Source organism: Bos indicus, chromosome 25 (assembly GCF_029378745.1).
Source record: "Bos indicus isolate NIAB-ARS_2022 breed Sahiwal x Tharparkar chromosome 25, NIAB-ARS_B.indTharparkar_mat_pri_1.0, whole genome shotgun sequence".
NCBI classification, from domain to species: domain Eukaryota; kingdom Metazoa; phylum Chordata; class Mammalia; order Artiodactyla; family Bovidae; genus Bos; species Bos indicus.
This window is the reverse complement of record NC_091784.1, coordinates 28,046,358-28,057,056: the sequence shown is the minus strand read 5'-3', so window position 1 is coordinate 28,057,056 and position 10,699 is coordinate 28,046,358. Positions and strand designations below refer to the sequence as shown.

At 50.7% G+C, this 10,699-nt stretch overlaps 1 long non-coding RNA gene across 3 annotated transcripts; it reads right to left on the bottom strand.

Moving 5' to 3' along the window:
* Nucleotides 1-2,152: 2,152 nt before the first annotated feature.
* LOC139179730 (uncharacterized) lies at nt 2,153-4,436 on the bottom strand. 3 transcript variants are annotated; one of them, XR_011564068.1, is made up of 3 exons: nt 3,610-4,436; nt 3,153-3,318; nt 2,153-2,887 (listed from the first exon to the last, which is right to left on the bottom strand). It is a non-coding gene; the product is annotated as an uncharacterized lncRNA (long non-coding RNA). The 3 variants fall into 3 exon arrangements; XR_011564067.1 differs by having other exon boundaries at nt 3,153-3,304; nt 3,610-4,434; XR_011564066.1 differs by lacking the exon at nt 3,610-4,436 and having other exon boundaries at nt 3,153-3,571.
* Nucleotides 4,437-10,699: the final 6,263 nt, after the last annotated feature.

The window sequence follows — 10,699 nt, the reverse complement described above, 5'->3', positions numbered from 1 at the left end:
CACAGCGAAGCTCCCAGGACAACCAGGGCTCCTTGTCTGTGGAGTCACCTGAGACAGGTCCCAACTCTTCCCCTGTTCTCCAAATGTGCTCCATCCCCGGCTCTCCCCAAGCTGAAACACCCCAAATTCACCTCCCAGATCCCCACAGATTCCTGATTGCCAACTCCAGACCTCTCTCTTTTCTCTCAAAAGCTACTAACACCCAACTCCTCTCCTCTAAAGCCTAGATTTCCTCCTCACCTTCATGGGAACCTGCTCACCCAATCTAACCCCTAAAGATCCACCGGGCTGCCCAACTTCCCAGTGCTCACAGACCTTCTTTCAGATGCTGCTTCAGAAGCCCTCCGTGGCCCCAAATTTCAACTCTGTTCCCCACAGAGCTCCCTCTGCTCCAACACAGCCTCCTTATGGGTCTCTCAGGTCAACCTGGGCAATCTCCCAGATTCCCTGGGAATCTAGAATCCAGCCTGACATCTCCATAGAACTCAAGATGGGCTACGTGCACCGCCCCCTGCCTCCCAGCTTCCCAAACTGCTTTCCATCCCTAATTGTCTGGAATCCCTTGGGTTCCTCTTCCCAGGCAAACCAAATCCTCCAAGATCCCACACAGATTCAGCAGGCCGGGAGGCTCTCTTCATATCCAGAGTCTCACCGCACCTTCCCCCTTTCCAGACCCATCCATGGGGGGAAAGGAGCCCTCCAGCGCTCCAGGGGAGGGCCCTTTGGGGCTGCAACTGCAGGCGGGGATAGGGGTCTGCAAGGAGAAGCCAGGTCTAGGAAGAAAGGCCAGTTCCCCAGGGTTGAGATCTTACAGGAAAGAGGGCTGGAGACGAGGAGTTTGGAGCTAAGAGAGGGTGAGGCTGGGGGCGGGCAAGGTGGAGAGAGGCCGAGCTGAGGATGAATGCGACTGGGAGCTGCCCAGGTCTGGGGGTGAGGAGGAGCTGCATGAACTCACCTCATACGTGTCCGGGAGCCAACTCGCCCTTCTCGGCAGCTCCCGGCTGGTCGGCCACCATCGGCGGCGGGGGTAGTCTGACAGCGCTGGGCGCGGAACGCTCAACGCCCGGGTCCACCGCCCACCGAGGGCGCTCGGCCCCTCCTTCCGGCCGAGGCCGGGACGGCGGCTAGTGGCCATGGCGGGCGCCAGGGGCGAGGCCCTCCCACGGGTTGCGGCGCGGCCCTTCCAGGGGGGAGGTACTGCTCTGGGGGACTCAGTCCCTCAGTCTCCCCAGGCCAACGGGGGCTCCTCGGGCGCAGGGTGCACAGCTTCTGCCTGGGCCCCACGCAGTCCGGGGGTTCGAGTCCTAGTTCCCCTCACCACGCCCCACCTCGCCTCTCCCCAGCGCCCCCGGCCGTTTAACTGGCCCCTTTCCGAAGCCCACTCCCAAAGGTCCTTGGCCAGTTTAAGAGCCCTTCGGTTCCAAGGGGTCGAAGGAAGCTGCTGGGCCCCTGACCCCGCAGCCTTCGCGCGGCCCCGCCCTCTTCCCCTCCCCTCAGCGCGCGACCCTCGGGAGATAGAGATTTACATAAAATTTGAATAAATCTCCGTCCTCAAGCTGGAGGATGGAAGGAAAGGATGGAGGGGACAGGAAACGGGTGTGGGGGCAATCGGCGTGTCTCAGTCCCGCTGGACCCCCGGCCCCGCACTGCTTCGGCCCGGGGCCCTGGCCGCCTCTCTCATCCCTCCTGAGTTCCTTCCTCTCCTCCCCCTCCCCTCCCCTCCCTCCCTCTCCCCTCCCCTCCCTCCCTCTCCCCTCCCCTCCCTCCCTCTCCCCTCCCCTCCCTCCCTCTCCCCTCCTCTCACTCCCTTCTCCCCTCCCCCGCCCCTCCTCTCCTCCTCCTCCTCCTCCTCCTCCTCTTTACTTTCTCCTTCTCCAAAAGGAACCCCGCCCCCTGCCTCCCTCCATCCCCCAACACCACCACTTTTCAGGACTAACATGCGCAGGGCACGACGGAAGTAGTAGTCCCGCGGGCGCTGGTGCTACCGTGGGATCAATGGGATGGTGCGGTCAGTGGGAACTACAAACAAGATGACGGAGGACGTGCCAAACCGGGAGTGGAGGATGCTGGGAGTTATAGTCTGGCTGCCCCAAGGTTCCCGGTTGCAGAGCGTACAGGCGTGCGAATGACGACTACAAACAAGATGGCGGAGGAGGGGGTGGACACCTGCTTAGTAGTCCATCTTACGAGGTGCGATGTTCCCACCTAGCCTTCTAGAGTTCTAGAAGGCAGGACCAAGAGGATATGGGGACTACCATAAAAATGGCAGGCAACCTAGCTTCTCCCGATCGCCTCACTATACTACCTTGGCACCTCGCCCGCCTGTAATATCGAAATTCCCCTCCTGTTGGCGCAAAGCTTGACGGGAGTTGCAGTCTTCCCGGCTCCCTTCTATTATCTTTGACGAGACAATAGAAGGGGGGGGAAAGGGCGGGGTCTACCAGCAAAGATGGCCGCTGGACGAAAGAAGAGACGGTTTCCTGGGACTTGTAGTTCATGCACTAAGGCTACTGCCTGTGAAAATAGGAGAAAGGACGTCAATAACCATGGCGGCCTAGCACATCCTCTGCTCGAGTGCCTGCTGGGGGAAGTGGTCCCCTCAGCTCAACAGAGGAAGGACGTGCGCTATTGAAATGTGCATCACCGCCGACAGTCCATATTGAGAGCAGACAGAAACGGAGAGTCTGTTTCCTTCTCTCCTCGCCACCCGCTTCTGACGACCTCCAGGGAAATGTAGTCTCATGCCTTCACTCGCTAGTGGAGGGGAAGAATTTCTGTCGCCAGTGGAGATCAATGCGGGTGAGGGAGAAAAGACGTCCGAGAGATCCAGGAATCTATAATGTCCGCCTCCCCGTGTGACGAGGACTTCATCTTTCAGGGGAAGGCTCTTAAAGGAAAGCAACAGTAATCAGTGTTGTGGCGACAAGGGAGGCGTGGTTCTTGCCGAAACTACTGTCACGCTGTTGTCCCTTGGAAAGCTTCGGCGCCTCACACCTGATGCTTGTTCCCCCAAACCTCAGAGAATCGGTAGCTTCCAAGTTGGGAGAGCTCCAGGGAAAAGGCTCTGGAGTCATACAACATCCCCACCCCTCCTTGGGAAGTCACCAAACCTCGATTTTTCACATCTGAAAAATGGGGATAACGATACCTACCTCGAAGCAGAGTGTTATGACAATGTTCACGAAAATGCCCACCTTCAGGGCCTGACACAGGGCACGTGTTGGTAGTTCCTTTCTCGAGGGCCCTTCCAGCCCAGCTGTTTTGGGATCCCAGGTGTCCGTCATGTAGGAAGGAGTTAGCGCGCCTGTGAGAAGAAAACTGTGCCAGGCCGTCTACCCCGTCTTGAGCCGCACCCCCTCCTCCCCCCGCCCCTCATCTGAGTACTTTGGTGTCCACTACCGATTACTGCTGCTAGGGGGCGCCCATTCATCGTTTGACTAAGGTCCGACAACCAGATCAGATTCCTCAACCTGAAGTTGTGGGCGCTGTCAATTCCCAACCAGTCTTGGAGGCATCTCCGCCCCCTCGCCGCGCTCCCCTCCCTCTCCCTGCTAGACACCTCAGCTGCCAAGGCAAACGGCCCTGCTTCCTACCACTGCACCTTCTTACCTGCCTTCTTCCTCCTCTGCCTGCAAAACTATTCGCTTTCAACCCCTCTGGTTCCAGGGCCCTGCGGAAGATTTGGTGAATGTGGTTTTTCTGGCAGGGAATTGAACGCAGGCTGGCTGGTGTGATGTGAAGTCCTAAATTTGCAGGGACTGGCCTCAGGCTGAACTGAGAGGCTCCTTCTAGCTCACAGTGTATTTAGGAAATCCTTGACTCCCGGAAGATTGTTTCCTCTTCCGCCTCATTGCTTTAGTTTGGCTTGCATGATTCCCCAGGTTTTTTTCTGGAGCCAGTCCCTCTAGCGATTAGGTTCTTCCCTTCCACCCTTCCCACCGCTGCACCCAGTTAACTTCATCTTTCAGGTTTGTGTCCCAAAAACCCTTCATGTGTGTCATTCCCAGATGAGATTCATTTGACTCTTCCCCTAGATATAAGCTTTATGAAGAGTGCTTCATAAAGCTTATATCTTACGTGCTTTCAGCATCTCATTTGATCCTCCTAAGAATCCTGTTTATGATCTCATTTTATAGATGAGGAAACTGGGAATGACTGAGTGATAAAGCTAGGATTCAGAGCTTCTCTGGGGGTCTGTCTAGTGGTAAAGAATTCGCTTGCTAATGCAAGAGATCCGGGTTTGAACCCTGGTCTGGGAAGATGCAGAGAAACAAAGCCCGAGCGCCACAACTACCGAGCCCAGAACCTAGGGCCTGTGCACCCTACCAAAAGAAGCTACGCCAACAAGAAGCCTGCACACCCCAACAAAGAGTACCCCGCGCCACAAGTGGAGAAAGCCAGCATGCAGCAATAAAGACCCAGCACAGCCAAAAATATATAATACATCAATAAATGAATAAAGTTTAGAAAGGAATATTAAATTATAAAGAAAAATAATGAGTTCATAAAATAATTTTTTTTTAAAGCTAGGATTCCCAAGGCCTCAGAGCCCACCTTCAGAACTATAGCATCTGCCAGTTGATCATGTCCATCCTCTGTGTGTTAAGTTTGGCAAAGGAACCACACATTTCTTTCACTTGGAATCCAGCAACACTGAGTCTGCATTCTTTGTTTCCTTGAACAAGAAACAGCTGGTGCAGAACTGTGGCTTCCACTTTGGGATGAGACAAGTACTCGCTAGATCCACACAGTCCCCTCCAGCTTGCTTCAGTCCTAGCAGAAGCACTACTGGCCCCACCTCATTAACTTAGACTCGGACATAAGCCTACTGAAGGTCAAGGCCATTTCTCACACTCTAGAGAGCACCTCAGGGCCGGATGGTGTGCCTGCACTCCTTGCTGGCTGGATAGAGAGATGGCTGAGTGTGACTGCATACAGAGATAGAGGAGAACTTTTGCTTTTCACTTTATAACCTACTCTGCAGTTTGACAGTTTTACCATGAGCAGACATTATTTGTCTGCTTAAAACAGGTTTTAAGCAGTATACTTAAAAGTATACTTATACCTGTATACTTAAAACAGGTTTCCCCAGTGGCTCATTGGTAAAGAATCTCCCTGTAATGCAGGAGACAGGAGTTCAACCCCTGGTTGGGGAAGATCTGCTGGAGGAGGGCATGACAACCCATTCCAGTATTCCTGCCTAGAGAATCCAATGCAATGAGGAGCCTGGCAGCCTCAGGCCATACGGTCACAAAGAGTCAGAACGACCGAAATGACTGAGGAGATCTACTTAAAATATGAGTTGGAAATACTATGATCCACCCACGTTGACAATAAAATATAAAAACAACAGTCAGACCTTCTCTGCCATAAGTGAACCCCGAGTTTACAGCACCCACACGTCTCTTCATCTGCACAAAAATTTCTGTCTTCTGTCCACTTTATTTACACATTTTGTCTAAGAACCATCGGAAAGATGGTTTATGGCAGTCACTGGTGGGGTTTCATATATGAGGGACTAGGGCTGCAGACCACATTCAGAAACAGGAGCACCATTCAGTCTCCAGTGGGGAGCTGCTGGAAAGGGATGGAGGGCTCCTGCCGGCTCGAAGAACTATCCACAACCTTGGATTGAGCTCACTGAATTTAGGAGTGGGAGCAGCCCATTGATCTTGAGGTTCCTTTTCAGCAGTGGGTACTCTTCCGGAAGATCCAGATCTCTCCTGCATTTGTGTAGAAGGTCATAGCTTCTGTATCAGTCAGAGCAGGTGAAGTTATACTATAGTAACAAAGAACACCCAAGTTTGGGTGGCTTACAGCAACTAAGGTCTGATTCGGGCTCATGTTGTGTGTCTAGGGTTGGTCACTGGGGAGAGGTCTGCCCATTCTAGTTACCCAGGGATTAAGGCCAAGGGAAGAAGCTCCATCTGGATATGAGCTTCCATAATCACCACCCAATCACCGATGAATAGAGGGAGAAGGACTTGGTGAAACATGGCCTGGCTTCTATAGCTTCTGCCCAGAAGTGACACAGCACAGTTGTGCTCACATAGTATTGACTACTCCACAGCCTCCCCTAATTTCAAAGTGGGCAGAGTTAGGACCTCTTTTCACATTCTGCCTGGAAGGAAAAGAACTAGAATGCCTGTGAGTGTGTGCTAAGTCACGTCACTCAGGTCCGAGTCTTTGCAACACTATGGCCTGTAGCCCGCCAGGCTCCTCTGTCCATGGGATTCTCCAGGCAAGAACAGTGGGATGAGTTGCCATGTCCTCCTCCAGAGGATCTTCCCAATCCAGGGATAAAATCCACATCTTTTACATCCCCTGCACTGGCAGTCAGATTCTTGACCACTAGCACTCCCTGGCAATGGCTGTAAACAGCTGTAATGACAAACACAGCTTTCTGTGGCTCCTAGTGAAGGGACAGCTGTCACGTAGAGGATTATCTGGGCAAGCGCCCTCCTTAAGACATGCACTGGGGCAGCTCCTTTGTTGGTCACATGGGACACTACTCAGAAAGCAGAGAGGAGGGCCTTCCCCGGTGGTCCATTGGTTAAGAATCGGCCTTCCGATGCAGGTGAAGTGGTTGGATTGGGGAACTAAGATCCCACATGCCACAGAGCAACTAAGTTTGCCCTCCAACTACTGAGCCCATGTGCTTTAGCTAGAGAGAAGCCGGTGCATTGCAATGAAATAGCCTGCCTGTCTCAATTAAGACCCAAAGCAGCCAAATAAATAGTTTTTTTAAAAAGCAGAGAGGAGATTAATTTACACTGAAATATGGTGGGCAGGTGAACACAAAATGCCTCTGTAAGAGGTTGACAGCCACCCTTGCAATTGTAATCACTGAAAACAAGGCTCCACAGAAGTTGCCAGGGTCTGGTTGATGAAAGTTCTGGAAGTAACACACCCAACCATGGGTGTGGCTTCTAATGGTCACAGAACCCTTCAGTAGAGCTCATTGTCCAGTGTCCCTGGAGGGTCTGATGGCAACACTAGCTGAGTTGCTACTGTCAGTGGGTGTTGCCAGTATACACGTTTCCCAGACCTCTCCAATTTATCACATATATACGATCACATTTCTTTTTAGAGTTGTGCCCTTCTAATGGGGCTTCCCAGATGGCACTAGTGGTACAGAACCCACCTGCCAATGCAGGAGATAGAGGGCACTCAGGTTCCATCTCTGGGTGGGGAAAATTCCATGGAGGAGGGCAGGGCCATCCACTCCAGTATTTTTGCCTGGAGAATCCCATGGACAGAGGAGCCTGGTGGCCTGCAGTCCATAGGGTCACAGAGTCGGCCTCTACTGTAACAATTTAGCATGGACTGAAGCAAATCAGCACACACGCATGCCCCCTCCTGATTGGGAGCTGGGATGGATGCTTTAAGTGCGTTCCTGCAGCAGGGGCTTTGAACATTGCAAAAGTTTCTCTCTTTTTTAAAGGCATTTGAATCGTCCGTGTGGTGAGTTTCTTTCTGATCGTGCTGGCTCTTTGTTGCTGCATGTGGGTTTTCCCGAGTTGGACCACTCTTCCTCGTGGTCCTCTGGTTTCTCATTGCGGTGGCTTCTCTCGTTGTGGAGCACAGGCTCTAGGGCTCATGGGCTTCAGCGGTTGGGTCACACAGACTTAGCTGCCCTTCAGCATGTGGGATCTTCCCGGGGCAGGGAGTGAACCCATGTCCCCTGCATTGGCAGACAGGTCCTTAACCACTCAACCACCAAGGAAGTTCCCTTTTTGACCCATTTGAATATACAACCAGACAAATGACTGGACTACCTTTGCAAAGAAACCCCACACAGTTATAAAGAAATGATCTTAAAAATCTTCTGTAAAATTTGGTTGAGGACCACACTGCTACATCACATAAATGGACATTAAGCACCTCTTGTGTGTCCAACCCTATGCTAGGCAGCTGTGCTGTGCTGTGCTTAGTTGCTCAGTCGTGTCCAAGTCTTTGAGACCCCATGGGCTGTAGCCCTCCAGGCTCCTCTGCCAGTGGGGATTCTCCAGTCAAGAATACTGGAGTGGGTTGCTGTTTCTTCCTCCGGGGGATCTTCCCAACCTAGGGATCGAACTCAGGTCTCCCGAATCCCAGGCCGGGTCTTGACTGTCTGAGCCACCAGGGAAGCCCCATGCTAAGCAGTTATGATGCAAAATTCCTGACCTTATCCAGAGTGAGCTGGGAGCCTCAGGCTTTTGTCCATTTAGACATGAGCGTTTGAGATTATTCTTTCAAAAATCTAGGATTTTTAAGACCATGGCCTCCTGCACAATACTGTATTCTTCCAATTACCTGTATTCTTCCGAATTCTTCCAAATATTCTTCTTCCAGAGCTCCATGGAAAACTCTGAATCCTCATGTAATTCTTCCAGCAGCTGCTACTAGGCCTTCTGCCTTCATTCCCTTCCTGGAGTGTGCTTACCTTCACCCCACCCCAGGCCCAGAGTGCCTGGGTGCTAAGTCTCTTCAGTCATGTCAGACCCTTTGTGACCCTATGGACTGTAGACCATCAGGCTCCTCTGTCTATAGGATTTTGCAGGCAAGAATACTGGAGTGGGTTGCCATGCCCTCCTCCAGGGGATCTTCCCCACCCAAGGATGGAATCCACATCTCTTATATCTCCTGCATTGGCAAGCGGGTTCTTTACCACTAGCACCATCTGGGAAGCCCAGGGCAGCCCCCTAAACTCTTAACTGGTCATACAAGGAAATTAGGAAGCCTGAGGGCTTAGGTCTCAGCTGCCTAAAGCTCTCTCTTCCATTAGAATGATCTGAATTCCACTTGATTTGGTGAAGCAAGGGTCAGTCCAGCTGTTACATGTATACAGGCTTACTTACTGGAAAAACTATAGCTTTAACTATAAGGATTTTAGTCACAAAGCGATGTCTTTGCTTTTTAATATGTTGTCTAGATTTGTCATAGTTTTCCTCCAAGGAACAAGCATCTTTTAATTTCATGGCTGCAGTCACCTTCTGCAGTGATTTTGGAGCCCAAGAAGATAAAATCTGTCACTGCTGCCACTTTTTCCCTTTCTACTTGCCATCAAGTGATGAGACTGGATGCCATGATCTTAGTGCTTTGAATGTTGAGTTTTAAGCCAGCTTTTTTGCTCTCCTCTTTCAGCCTCATCAAGAGGCTTTTTGCTGCTGCTGCTGCTAAGTCACTTGAGTCATGTCTGACCCTCAGGACCCCCATGGACTGCAGCCTTGCAGGCTCTTCCGTCCATGGGATTTTCCAGGCAAGAGTACTGGAGTGGGGTGCCATTGCCTTCTCCGAAGAGTCTCTTTAGTTCCTCTTCATTCTCTGCCAGTAGGATGGTATTATCTGCTTCTCTGAGGTTTGTGATAGTTCTCCTGACAATATTGATTCCAGCTTGTGGGTCATCCACCCTGCATTTTGCATGATGTACTCTGCATAAAGTTCCATAAACAGAGTAACAGCATATAGCCTTGCTGTGCTCCTTTCCCAATTTTGAACCAGTCGGTTGTTCCTTATTGAGCCTCATACAGGTTGCTCAGGAAACAGGTAAGTTGGTCTGGTATTCCCATCTCTAAGGATTTTCCATGGTTTGCTGTGATCCACACAGTCAAAGGCTTTCCAGTAATCAATGAAGCAGAAATAGATGTTTTTTCTGGAATTCCCTTACTTTCTCTATGATCCAGCTAATGTTGGCAATTGGATCTCTGGTTCCTCTGCCTTTTCTAAACCCAGCTTATACATCTGGAAGTTCTCAGTTCATATACCGCTGAAGCCTAGCTTGAGGGATTTTGAGCATAACTTTGCTAGCACATGAAATGATTGCAATTGAGCTATAATCTGAAAATTCTTTGGCACTGCCCTTCTTTGGGATGGGAATGAAAACTGACCCTTTCCAGTCCTGGGGCCACTGCTGTGTTTTCCAAATTTGCTGACATATTGAGTACAGCACTTTAACAGCATCATCTTTTAGGATGTTAAATAGCTCCAGCTAGAATTCTGTCGCCTCTGCTAGCTTTGTTCATAGGCATGCTTCCTAAGGCCCACTGGACTTCAGGCTCCAGGATGTCTGGCTCTAGGTTAGTGACCACACCGTCGTGGTTACCCGGGATATTAAGACCTTTTTTGTAGTTCGTCTGTATATTCTAGCCACCTGGTCTTTATCTCTTCTGCTTCTATTAGGTCCTTATTGTTTCTGTCCTTTCTCGTGCCCATATTTGCATGAAATATTCCCCTGATCTCTCCAGTTTTCTTGAAGAGATCTCTATAGTCTTTCCCATTCTATTGTTTTCTGATCTCTTTGCATTGTTCATTTGAGAAGGCCTCCTTATCTCTTCTTACTGTTCTCTGGAACTCGGCACTCAGTTGGGTATATCTTTCCTTCTCTTCTTCCTTGCTTTTCACCTCTTTTCTTTCCTCAGCTATTTGTAAAGCCTCCTCAGAGAAGCATTTTGCTTTCTTGCATTTCTTTTCCTTTGGGATGGTTTTGGTCACGGCCTCTTGTACAATGTTACAAACCTCTGTCCATAGTTCTTCAGGCAGTCTGTCTACCAGATCTTAATTCCCTGAATCTATTCGTCACCTCCACTGTATAATCACTGATAGCTCAGTTGGTAACGTATTTGCCTGCAATGCGGGAGACCTGGGTTTGATCCCTGTGTTGAGAAATCCCTGAAGAAGAGAAACACTACCCATTCCAGTATTATTCTTTGAACTGTAT